Source organism: Taeniopygia guttata, chromosome W, assembly GCF_048771995.1.
Source record: "Taeniopygia guttata chromosome W, bTaeGut7.mat, whole genome shotgun sequence".
Classification (NCBI taxonomy): domain Eukaryota; kingdom Metazoa; phylum Chordata; class Aves; order Passeriformes; family Estrildidae; genus Taeniopygia; species Taeniopygia guttata.
Window position 1 is genome coordinate 31,420,535 of NC_133064.1, and position 9,370 is coordinate 31,429,904.

Genomic DNA, 9,370 nt, shown 5'->3' on the forward strand with positions numbered 1-9,370 from the left:
CAGAAGCATTTGAGACCCTGGCAGGCAGCTGGAAACAGCTGTGATTTTGGATTTGAGCCATGGAATGATTTACCAACCTTGCAGGAAGAACAAGAAGTCACAAAAGTTTAGATATTATAGTAGAACTAGTTACAAAGTAAAGGGAAGAATTTTTTAGTGCTGTACAGGGGGGTTTTAACATCTGTACAGGGGGGTTTCTGTTTTGTACATGGGGGTCAGAGGTTTTAAGATGGAGGGATCTGGGCCTGTCCTGTCATCCCTCTTTCATCTTCCTTACCTCCATGTTTTTGGTGATGTTGGCACTCACAGATTGGTTTAGAGTAGAAAAGCACCATTTAATATAGGTAGTAGGTATTGGGGAAAAACTGTAAACATGTAACACGTAATGTACCATATAAAAGATAGCACCAGCCCTGGGCGGAGAGAGAGGATGGCAGACAGTGCCGTGTGCTCTCTTTCCCCCCTTCTTTCCCTTATCCCGGCTAGCTCCGGGGGGAAGGGGAGCGTGGGCAGATCTCCAGCTCCTCCCGCTGAGCCCTCGCGGGCTTTGGGCAGAACTGTGTGGGTTTGAGAGCAAGCAGCGAACCTCATGGCGAATTAAAGGAGAGAGTCTTTCTCTGGGGGGCAGAATTCCGTTTTATTGCAATCCAATGGGGAAAGCAATAATTCAAAGGGGCCGCAGCTTGCCGCGCCGATGTTTGTCTGTGCCGCGCCGCGGCCCCGGGCAGGGCGGAGCGGCGCGCGCCGGAGCCGGCTGGGAGGAGAGCGGCGGGCGGCTCAGGCGGGGCGGCGGCAGCGCACGCTGGTGCCAGCCAGGAGAAAGCCCCGAGCACGCTGCGCTCACGGGTTAAGTACAGGACAGGGGAAAACTGGGGCAACCAATGGGGTAACGCCACGGGGGGTCTGAGGGCAGTGGGGTACAGGGGTACATCCAATGGAGGGCAGACAGGTGGAGGGTCCCGGGTCGTCTGCCTATCGCCCGGCTTCCTGGGTGGAAGATTCCAGGTGGGGGGAAGGGATACCGAGTGACAGACAGGCATTTGGGGGTAAACACAGTGACTTGGCATTTTCTCGGGGACAACAAACCATGGGGAGAGATGGGAAGACCCGGGGGGGGGGTCGTTACATGACCCGGGGGTACATGGAACAAACTTATACATAATACAAATGTAATAAAACATATAAAAACACAACTCTACAAGACAGACAGAATGTCAGGGGGCTGTGTCTTTGCCTGAGCTGCTGAGCAAACTGCAGCAGCCCGAGAAGACAATCTTTTAGATAACTTGCAATAAACAACCATGAGACCGAACAACAAGAGACTGCTGAGCCTTTCTTTGGAAGCGTGGGTTGGAGGAGAAGTTTTTCCACCACACGAAGCCACCCTGCAACCTAGGGTGGTCTTTGACACAAACAAAATCCTAAAATCTCGAGAATCAAAATACCACAATGCGGGGGCAGAATCACACAAACTCACTGGGAAACTCACTAGGAAACTCACTGGTGGTATCTCTTAAAGTGTCCACTTTTCTCAACACAACACAGCATAACAGCACACAGTAAAATTCCAGGAATCCAAGTCCGAACCACTGGGGCAGACGACCCCCCCCCCCCCCCCCCAGTTCGTCTAGCCACGGTAAAAATGTACACAAATCACCACCTTTAAACACAGTAAACGTCCTCATCCACGTTTCTCCACTTGTTTCACTTCGCTGCAGTGCACTCCCTGCCCCCACAGCTTATCCCAGCCAGTGCCTCGGGCCTCACTCGGCTGCTTCAGAAACAAGTAGAACTTCTCCCCCCTGCGCTGCAGGTGCACTCACTCGCTCCTGGTTCACCCCCTTCATACACCACGCACTCACACAACTACAAACACATTAACCACACAGTGTCCGGACACCACAAGCACACAAACTTTGGGTTCACTCGACTCACCCCCAGACTCGCTAGCGGCCGCTCTGTCGGAACAGTGAACTCATGTCTAGCCCAGCCGCCCTATCAGCCGGGCTGCCTGCAGGCACAGGAACGAGGCTGGGCACTCAGATGTCTCTTGAGTGACTGACCAGCAGTCCTGTCTCTCTCTCTCCCCCAGGGCCCTCTCAGTACATACCGTTTATCCGCACATCAGCAGGTTGTCTGTCTCCGCAGGTAGCAAGCCGAGGCAGAGTGGAGTCCCCTCCAGGGAAATTCCCCGGGGCGCACCAAGGAGGTCCGTTCTCCCCCCTGCCCCTGCGAGGACAGAAAATCTCCTGCCTGGCTCGCCATAATGAAACGTGGATGAAAATCAAACCTCACAATTCTCATAAAGATTTGTAGGGAATGGGTATGTTTATTCACAGTGCTGTGGAAGCATGTCAGGACTCATTGCTCTTCAATGGACATGCGTACCTCTGAGAACTCTTGATCCTTTTTTATTATTCTTACTAATTTCTATATGCATAGAATTTCACAATAGGTTCATGCATATTCATTCTGCTGATTTCACGTTACACTTACAGCTAGTTACACTTGTACTCAGTTTTTGTCAGAAAGTACAGAAAGAACTCCTGGGTCACTCTGCCCTGTCTGTCTTAAGGTCCGAGGAGTCTTTCTTATCTCTTATCTTTTAGTGTGGAAATTTGCATTCTTTTCTTTAGCTGGGGTAGTTTTGCTAGGGATAGACTAAACAGCATATTTAGTAAGCTCAAAGTGGCACATTTCACCTAAATCCAAATGGATTTCTACCCTGTTAAATTTCCACTTTGCTCAAAGAGTGGAGGGAACAGAGAAAGTTAGGGAGGTTTGTAGTAGTGCCCCCTGTCTTCAGAAAAGAAGAAAAAAAGAAGATCTCTGTTCCTGAAACCCTCGGCCCCAGGGGAGGAAGAAAATAGAGGAGACTGTAGTCCCAAAAAATGAAACACTGGACTATTGTTTTTTCCCCTCTTGGCAGAGCATCCTTGAAAGGAAAAATCCTAGAAGCAGTCTGTCCACCCATGCATTAGTAGTAAGAGCACTGTGCATGAGCATGGAAAAGAGAATGTTACCATAGCAAACTTTTCTCCGGGTGGTGCCATGTGTGACATGGAAACTCAAGAAGTGGCAGCTGTGTTTCCTAAGGGGTCTATAGCACAAGAAAGACTCCTCTCTCCCTCAATAAACTAAGTATTGATTATCTGAAAGGTAAAAACCTAATTAAGGATCCAAGCTATGTCTCACTGTAGTTTGTTAAAATTGGTGAGGGAAGAAGAATGTTTTAAAAGGTTTTAATTTTAAATTTTGTGTGTGTTTTTCTTTCTTTTTTTCTTTTATAATAATATAGTAGTAGTAGCTTAATAAAGGTTTTTTTTTCCCTTATTATTAAGTTTAAGCTTGCTTTGCTCTGTTCTCAATTACATTTCACAGCATTCAATTAAGAAGTTACATTTTCATAAAAGCACTAGCATTGTGCCAGTATCAAACCATAACAAGAAGCACACAGTTTATTTTCAGAAACAGCACTCACTCCTCCACATGCCTGCTTCTAAACTGTGTTGTCTACAAACAGACAGTCAGTGAGACAGAGCTCTCCTTTTCTTTTAGGTAGTTTTAGCTAGCTGAGGCGAAAAAGTTCCCTGAACTGTAGCTTTTCCTTTTCTTTAGACCTGCTCAAACCTGCTCTGGACTGAACACCCAGAAGAGCACCAGCAGCTCGCACCTGTGTGAAACCTGGATGAAAAATCAAACCCCAAAAATCCTGTAAGGAGTTGTAGAGACGGTATGCTTATTGCAGCACTGGATGCATGTGGGGATCGCTGGACGCATGTGGGGATCATTCCCCTTCAAAGGACATATGTGCCCCTGAGAACTCTCGATCCCTTTTTATTCCTCCTTACTAGTTTACATATGCATAGAGTTTCACAATAGTTTAATGCATATTCATTATACTGATTTCGCATTACAGATGGAGCTAGTTACTCTTGTAGCTATTTTTTTTTTTTTTATCAGAAAGTAGAGAAAGTACTCCTGGGTGACCCTGCCCTGTCTGTTTCAAATTTTGAGGAGCCTCTCTTATGTCTTCAGCTTGGAAATTCACATTCTTTCTCCTCAGCTGGAGCAGTTTTTACTAGTGCTGCAGAGCTACCAGACTAATCAGCATATTTTACCTATGCTAGCAAGCTACTAATAATTCAAAGTGGCACATTTCACCTAAATCCAAATGGATTTCTACCCTGTTAAAATTTTACTCTGTTTCATTATCTTAACCTCAAACTGTCAACAGTTTAAGTTTTGCAACTTTGTCCCATTATAGAGGTAGGTAAAATGGAATTGAGCTACAGGCCATGGGACATTCCGGCAGCACGCCATGGCAGCACAGAGAAGCTTGTCTCTGCTTGACCTTAAAAGGAAGAAATGCCACATGGCAGATGCCCTACAGAGAGGAGCCTGCCAGAGCCTGTTGCATGTGTGAACACTGCATGATTACCCCCATATAAGGATATTAATCTATGTTGTTGACATGGCAATGTGTCATAGGTTGCTTAGTGAAGAAATACCATATAAGAAAAGATGATGTATTGAAGAAGTGTATAAAAAGAGGTTGCTTTTTGCAATAAACGTCCAAGTATCCCCACTGATCTGAGTCTGTACAATCAGCCACTGCAAATAGCGCCCCAAATGAGGACTTGAATAGACAACTAGTGGTTGCACCAGTGACAACGCTTAGCTGAACTTTATGGGGGGCTGAAACAAAGCCCAGGGGTTGAAATGAAGCCCGTGGTGCTCCAATCAATTTTTCTACAGGACGGAGGGTAAGCAGTCGAGAACTATGGGGAATGGTGTATCCCAGGAACAAAAGGATTTCCCAGAGATGATGCAACTGCTTTTGAAAACACACGGCAGGAAATTTGAATCTACATAATTTGACAGACTCTTGTTATGGGCTAAAAACTGTGATCCAATTCTGAATAGCACCAATGTTTTTGACCCTCAGAAATGGGATGCTTTAGGGAATGCTTTGTGGAACCAAGCTACACGGTGCAGAGCTTTTGTTTCCGTGCCAGACAGTATTCAAGGCACTCATGGCATGTGCAGCACCCGGAGACCTGAAAAAAAAGGACTCTCGTGCTATCGCAACATCCATGCTGGCTCCTTCCACACCCCTACTGAGCAAAGCATCAGGCTCTAATCATACGTTTGTCAGGGCTGTGGGAGGAGAACCAGAAGATAACCCCTGGTCCCCTGATCCATTTGATTCTGTAAGGGACCGAGATCCTTTCCCTACCAATTTGCATAACTGATGGGCATCAGTGAGAAAACAAGCTGCTGCAGAGGGGGATGTGGACCTAATGCATGCTTTTCCAGTCATTTACCAGGCCAAACAACCACTTAGATGGAAAGGTGTCATGGTTTGACATGAGAGACATTTAGAGAAGTAGTGTAAAACTTCTAGCTACTAGAAAGCTAGTGACCATTTGCAAAGCCTTTTCAGTGCTTCAATCCTCCCTTGAGTAAGAGAAAAGAACAAGATGCAAACATATAAAAGAACAACATAAAAACATCAAAGTCAGAACAGAAAAAGTCAAGTCCCAGATGGGAGGGACGAAGAGATATGAAGCCAGGGAATCTCAGAAAAACGGAAAGCTGGACTAGACAAACGCAGGTTCAAACCAATGTGGTTAATCAAGCGTTCTCCCTTTATTCAAGATAAGGTGGTAGTTTATATAAGCTTCTACATAGTTTACAAAAACAAAGACACTCTGATTGGCAAACCAATATTGTTTACCTTTTCCTTAAAACGGCCTACACCTTACACCATAAAACCTATACTAATTCACACCCAAGCAACCCAGTGGTCCCCATGACACCTTAAGACATTTTCTATCTGCGCCACAAGCTCTGAATTTCTAACTGCGTCAGAGGCTTGAAGGCCTCACCAGGCCTCAATCTGAGGCCTAGACTGGAGTAGCTCAAATTTCACAATTCATGTCCTCTTTCTATCAAACATGCTGCAACAGAGATACCTTGATCTTGGGGCTGAAATCCTCTTGTAAGCTATAGATAAAAATCTTCTTTTTCAAAGCCAGGGACCTCACTAGACAGGAAAGCTGGACTGGAAAAACACAGATCGAGCTAATATGGCTAATCAAATGTTCTCCATTTATTAGTGAGAAGATGGCAGTTTATATACACTTCAGTATAGTTTACAGTTTACAAAGGCACTCTCATAGGCAAGCTAACATTGTTTGTCTTTGTCTTAAGGTGGACTAAACTTCACGCTATAAACCTACACTACTTCACACCCAGAAAGCCCAGTGCTTCACATCACACCTTAATATCATTTCTAACTGCGCCACAAACTCTTAATTTCTAACTGCGTCACAGGCTTGAAGGCCTCACAAGGCCTGTATCTGAGGCCTAGGCTGGAGTAACTCAAATCTCATTCCAGACATAAATTGTGCCCTCTCTCAGAAATGCTGAAACAATTCCCTCTTTTTCTTTTTGAGCTACTGTCATGATCCGCTTATAGTGGGGTGTAGGGATGGTTCGTTAGCTGATCCCAAAGTGCAAAAGACAAACAGCAGGGGACTATCAGTTTAATCACAACAAATGCACCTTTATTAGGGGCCAAAACAATAAATGCCATAGTGGGATCATAAAATAAATAAAAAGGATAGAGAGAGAGAGAGAAGGGGGATGGGAATAGCTGCCAACACAGGTGAGGTCCTCACTGGTCTGGACGATGGGGATCCGTCTTGTTGTGTTGGGGAGAGTCTCCAAAGTCCTACTCAACCCAGGGGTCCAGTTACAGTCCACAGAGGAAAAAGGAGGAAACATGCAGAACGATGAGAATCTATTGAAATTGCTGTGGGGGGACAGGTGAATCTACTGAAAACCATCCAGGTAGGACAAACACAATGAAGAATAAGTCCATTGAAGTTACTGGAGAAGAACAGGTCATGTCATTCTCCCCCCCCCCCGCCCCCTTACTCCCTGTGGTAGGGGTCTCAGTCTAAGTCCTTGGGGAGAGGGTTCTTGATCTCTGTATGTCATGGTGGTAATGAGGCAGATGAGGGGTCTTCAGTGAGAGACCACCAGAGTCACCACAACAGTTCATTTGGCTTAAAGCTGGAGAGTGAAGTAGGCATTGCAGCAGGCTGCCCCGCACTGGGTCCATGCTGGGTCTTCGCCAAGTCCTTGCTAACTCCTTGCCAAGTTCTTGCCAGGCCTCATTCGGAACAGCTAACGTAATGGTACAGTGGCTGCACCTGCACTGTTGCCAGAACTGCAGGGGGGGGGGGGGGGGTCCTTCTTGTGGCAATCGGCAGGCAAATGAGTGAGGGTCTTCAGACGGCCTCTTACAGCTACCCAGGCTGACGTGAAGGCATGGTGCACTATCTTCTGCATTCACTGTAATAAACACAGTATAAAACCTAAAATAATTATAAAGATAAGAAAAAACACAATACCAAAATGAATTAAATCTTTGATCCAGCCAGCAAAACCTAGAGAATTGAGCCAGTTATCAAACGAAGTGTCTACCACAACAAGTTTCTTCATGTTGTCCTTTAATTGTATTAACTGCTTATAAATCAATTGAGAATGGTCAGACAAATTCATGCAACACATGCCTTCAAATTCTTCACACCCATGTCCTTGTGCTAGAAGAAGGAAATCAATGCAGCTCTGTTTTGCAGAACCGCATGACGAGTACTATCTACATCTGCAGCAAGCTCACTTAACAGTTTAGATGTGATATTAATTTGCTTTCCTTTTCAGCAGGCTAGGGTTCTCAATTGTGTGAGAGCTTGCACTGAAGCAACCCCTGGGGTGAAAAATGAGGGTAGTACTACAGAAGTGCGCCCCCATAATGACACTTGATCTTTACAATTGGGGTCTACTTGGAGAACACTGCGTTCGGCTCATTGAGTCTTCTGAGGCAATCCAAGAACCTGATGTATGGTGGGAGCAAAAAGCGTTAATCTACCAGTATAACATGGGCCTCCCCTAGCATTTTGAGGGACTGCTGACCAGGCTCGGTCCCCACAAATGAGGAAGGTTCCTGGGGGGAGTTTTCCCGCACCACCTCTTGACGGTGTCACGGATTGAGTCCAATTGTTACAATATTCTGAATAGTTATAATACAATGGTGATCTGGGAGACAACCAAGTACTGTCATTTGTTAACTGTCTTTTTTCTTGAGTTGGTTTTATAGCATAAGGTCCAAATATCAAACAGTAGTTTCCTGGGACAGAACCCAAAAGATCAAATTCTTGAAGGCTGACATCAATACATTTAAATTTTTTTCACAAATGCAACAGCTTGCACTCCCAGTGTGCTTTTTGGATTTATTTGAGCTCGGGTCCAAGTTTTGAACTATGCCATGGAACCCAACGGAACTCCAATTAAACAAGTACGAAAAGGATTAGACAGTGTGGTTAATGACAGGCAGAATGAATCTTGCCTAGTTTGTTTGGCCCAAGTGATCCACATGTTTTCTTTCTTGTCAATGTCAAGGATTCCATATACTTCAATTACCAAAACATTACTTAATAGAAACATTGTGACCCACCACATAGTTCTCAGGTTCTTGAATGCCTTGTTTAGCATGAAAGGAACAAACTTAATTCTAAACATAAACTATAACTTAGAAAAAACTAACTTCTGATAAATCTAATTTCACACTTAAGATATTTCAACTTATTTCTCTGTACTCTACAAAATTAATTTTCATCAGAATTGGATTTATCACGGGATGTTCCAGGCAAATTGTCATTGTCAACGTTATTATCACTGCAGGTTGGTATCTTTGCCTGTGGACACACATGGGTAAATCTGCTCGGCACCCAGACTGGACCAGTACCTGTTGAAACACACATATAACCTCTACCATTAAACAACACCGGACTTGGCCCTTGCCATTTGCCTGTCTGCATGTCTTGTGATAAATGTAAAGTCCTGGAATTGCTTGTGGTCTTCCTTCTTTCACTGTTTGGTGGTGTATTACAACCGCAGGTTCTTCTCTGCCTTCTGCTAAACACAAATAGTTTAGGGTAAACCATACTTTTGACAATCGATTAAATATATCAGTTTCATCACCTTGCTTTTGTTTTGCTAGGTATTCTTTCAGGGTATGGTTGGCTCTCTCTACAATGGCTTGACCTGTAGATGAGTGAGGGATCCCTGTAGTATGTTTCACCCCCCACCTCTGCAAAAATGTAGCAACGTGTTGACTGACATAAGATGGAGCATTATCATATTTGATTTCTACAGGTACACCCATTACTGCAAAGCAGGCAAATAAGTGCCTTTTCACGTGCAGAGCCTTTTCCCCTGTTTGTGCTGTGGCCCAAATAAATCTAGAATAAGTGTCTACAGTGACATGGACATATTTAAGCCTACCAAACTCTGGAAC